This window comes from Eumetopias jubatus, unplaced genomic scaffold (assembly GCF_037043125.1).
Source record: "Eumetopias jubatus isolate StellerSeaLion01/CBP00866 unplaced genomic scaffold, mEumJub1_p1.0 scaffold_6, whole genome shotgun sequence".
Lineage (NCBI taxonomy): Eukaryota > Metazoa > Chordata > Mammalia > Carnivora > Otariidae > Eumetopias > Eumetopias jubatus.
The window spans coordinates 39,954,703-39,959,208 of NW_028274812.1; positions in this window are offsets into that span (position 1 = coordinate 39,954,703).

Consider the following 4,506-nt stretch of genomic DNA (forward strand, 5'->3'; position numbering starts at 1 on the left):
TTTCCTCTAGATAAGAGCCTATTAATAGAAAACTGACACTGCATCATTAAAAAAAAATCAGGTCAGAGATTAATTTCATGGAAACCCACAGTCATGTCAGCTAAACATGATCTGTTTGAGGTGGGTGAAAAATGTGTGATCACTTTGCTTGCTGTTCAAACAAAATAAATATGTCTCGCTTTTAAATTCAGATTCTGAGATATTCTTTCTCTCATTTAGAACTTCTAAAGTATCCTTGCATGAAATTCCTGCAGATTTTAAAGTACTGACACAAACTTCATGCTTAAACATCTTCCCAATAAGGCCAATTCAAGAACAAAAGTGGTGAGAGTGTAGAATATAGGAAGGTATGACAAATGAGATTAATTAAAATTGTTGAAGTAATGAAAGTTAGAAAAGAGAAACTTGGAATTAAGTAAACATAAAATTAGATTTGCAGGAAAACAAAGTTGCCTTAGTTCTGCCTGAAAACATTAGTTTCCACTACATGGCAAAGTGCAGGTAGATATACATTTGTTGATGAATATGAAAGGAAAATTTTCAGAAAGGAAATAATACGATAACAGAGCAAAATTGTAAGTGGTAAAAAAATCATAAATATGTAACATTTGTATAGCATTTATTTAGTATAAATGCATACAAGCAAATATGACAGGCACATAAATTTGATTTGTGATGCATAGAATAAGATATGAATGTAAAGTTTTTATTTTAATAAATATTGAGTTCCTACAACATTTGAGACCCTGTCATGAAGCACTAAAAGAAATTATTTGGTCAGCATATCACATAAAGGTATAATATTGTTGTAGAGAAATTTTTTGATAAATATAATTAAAATAATTTTTAAAACATTTATTTTAAATATAATAGCTTAAGGTCAACAGCTAGGAATGACATTTTTATTCTCAAATAATTGTGCAAATGTGTTTTGTTTTTCTAAATTTATACATCATATATCTTTGAATTAATATTGAAAGGATCAATCTGAGGTTATTAAAAAACATAACTAAATATTGCCCTATGGTAATACTTATGTTCTATGAATGGTGGAGAGTTCGAGGTAGGAAGTGAGGTATACATACTTAGACCAATCCTTTCCAAACTGATGTGCATATGAATCAGTTGGGAATTTTGTTAAAAGGCAGGTTCTGGTTCAGTAGGTTTGGGGTGGGGTCTGAGAATCTGCATTTCTAACCAGCTCTTTGGTGCTGAGAATGCTGCTGGTCCATGGACCACACTTTAAGAATATACTGTGGTATTTAAGGACTGCTTAGAGAAAAATTCTGCTTTTGGTTTTAGACTCTAATTTTTCAACTGAAATAAATAAGCCAATGGATAACCTGGGAAAGAAGACAAAAGAAAGAATAATTTATTATTATTTGCATTTTATTTGACTCTTTAAACAGTGTGTTTGAGTCCTTTTAGGAAAAAGTGTTCATGATGTTGGGTTAATTGTGTGCCATCAGACTCCAATTCATCACATCTATATAGTGGCAAATACTCTCGATCCTGTAAAATCCTAAAAAGAATTTTTCACCCTTTAATGATATTTCTGTGATTGTTTATAAAGACTTGGATTTTAAAATGGATACAAATTGTATGATCTTTAGATGCTTTTTCACACTTAAAAATGATCAGTTATCATTAATTTGTATTTATTGAACTTCACTGGGTATCTGATATTAGACTTGACACTTTCAAAGTGATTGGACACATGTGTCTCCATAACAGACTTCAAGCTATCTCAATGCTTAACATAAAAGAGTTGGAAAACCAGTTTTTTTGGTTTGTATTTGTATTTCATAAATACAAATTAATGATAACTGATCATTTATAAGTGCGAAAAAGCATCTAAACTGAGTAAATGAAGTTATTAAGCAGAATAAAATAGTTGATTAATAATGTTGATGACATTGATTGATTAGTGCTAAAAGGGGTTATGTTCTCTCCTTAAGATGATGAATTTTGCATTCCTTATAGTAATTAGGAAGCATAAAAACTTGCAAATATATTTTTAAATACATTTATTCAAACAACTGCTGGAAAATCTCTAAGTTTATTTCAACTGGAACTAGAAATGTTTCCTACTGTAAATGTAGGTTGGGATTTAGCTCATGAAAACTCTGGCATTAGTTGACCACTTAAAAATCACACTTTTCTAGCACACATGCTGGCACACCATATGAGTCTTAGATTTGGTCAGTGTATGGAATTTTCCAATACCTTTGTAAGTGAAGGAGGATGCAGTTGCCTTTCACACTAATTTTGGTCATTATTCACTAAATGTACCACTTTCCCTTGATACTCAGGGCGTCTAATTTTACTTTTATGCTGTGTTCAGTTATTGATTTTATTTTTATGATGAGAAAGAAATATGATAATAAAGGAAGTGGAATTGTAAGAAAATAGAGTTGGAACAGGTTTCAAGGTCATTTCAAACAATTTCATGTTAAAATGCAAGAGTTATTCATGTTATAAAATTATGTGCCTGGAAACTACTTCTAGTCTTTCTCCTGTCCCTGAGCAGAAATATACTTTCACTGTAAGAAATGTCAAAGAAAATGAATATCTTTCTCATGGTTAAATATTTCCATGTAAGGGTACTCAACATTTTCTTTAGAAAGCTATTTGTGTCTAAAAATACTTATGTCAAGATGTCCTCTCCTAAATCTCTCCTGTTAAGATTTAACACAATTTCCTCTTTTATTTTCAAGCTTGAAAATAGCAGGTCACCATTGTCTTTATAGTGACCCTTTGTCTTGTAGAACACTGATCTTAGGTTTCGCAGCTCTTGACTTAACAAGTTGAAAGAGCCAAGAAGGAAAAGAAAATGCTTCTCCATAGGCTGTACATTATTTTTTTAGCCTTTAATCAGAAATTAATCATATTAATCATACTAATTTCTAACCTGCTAATTTCAAATGGTAGTGTATTTTGAGCATAGGTAAATGTGATATTTCAAACTTTTATTAACAGGTAAAGCAATGGCACTGTCTGATCAAAAAAACAAAAAAACAAAAAAACAAAACAAAACCCACCAAACCAATTAGAAGGCATGCCAGCCTTGATTCTGGGCTCATGCTTACTGCCTAACTCTCAGCTTTGTGTATTGGGAATGTTCCGTTAAAAAACTACGTGAGATCAGACACTAATAGATTTAAACTCCTGCCCTCCCCTACACTCACCATGTGACTTACGTTACTTTTCTGAAAAGCAGTTTCGTTATCTACAATAGAAAATTTATAATGACAGGTCACAGGGTGTGTATATGAAAGTGCCGGACACTACCTGATACATACCAGGACAACACAAATATTAACCTATTTCTTCTCTCTTATATTGATCAAATACAAGATGTGGGAGATCCGAGGAATCATACATCTGCGTAGATGCGTGTATGAATCAGACGTACATATGATCAATAACACATAAAATTATTTTATTTTTGTTTTCTCATGTAATAAAGATTGTAATGTTCTAACTTACAGAGTATACAGCAGGGGCAATTGTCTCATTGTTCTTCCCTTGCTCCCCCCATGTCTTATGAATAAAGTATAACTATTCTACCCAGTCTGGTGCTCTTGGTTATTCTCAAATTATTGGCATTTGCATTTTTCAGATTTAAAATTTACAGTAAAATCTTATTATTAAAAACATTGACCTTTTACTTTTCAATTTTCTTTCACATACTAATTTCATTTTAGTACTTTACACAAATTATGAAAGTCCTAAATAATTTAATTCTTTCTTCCAGCTCTAAGAACTTGTACAAATGACTAGGGTAAGGAGGGTCTTTCCAGGGTTAATTCAGATTAGCTTTACATAACTTTTCTGTTACTGTGTAACAATATTACCACACAATAAGTAGCTTAAAATAACAGGTAGTATCTCACAGTCTCTGTGTGTCAGGAGTCCGGCATGACTGACTTGGATTTTCCACTTCAAGGTCTCTAAAACATGCAATAACAAAGGCGTGTCAATTGGGGTGAGGTCTCATTTAAGGGGTAAATGGGGAAAAAATCTTCTTCCAAGCTCCAGTTGTTGTTGACAGAATTCAATTCCTTGTGACAGTAGAACTGGCCTCAGTTTCTTGTTGGTCCCTAGAAGACCCTGTTGACCGGAGTTTGCTGTCAATTCCTAAAGGTTGTCTCTAATTTCTTGCTATGGTGCTTCCCAACATGACCACCAGCAGGAGAGTCTCGGAGGCAAGTCAGATGTTATGATCTTATGTAAGGTAATTATATATGCATCCCTTTGCTGCATCTTACTGATTAGAAGCTAGTCTCAGGACACGTTCACACTCAAGAGGAGGAGGTTATGCAAGGCATAAATGCCAGGTGGTGGATATTAGAGAGGCCATCTTAGAATCTGTCTGCCACAGCCCTCTCTAGTGCAGGATCTGATCTCAGCTGAATAGGTCAGAAACCTATCTACTAATCAGGCTTAGTCTAAAGACTTAAATCCTGTGAGTGTGGGTTAAAACATGAAATGTATCTTTATTTA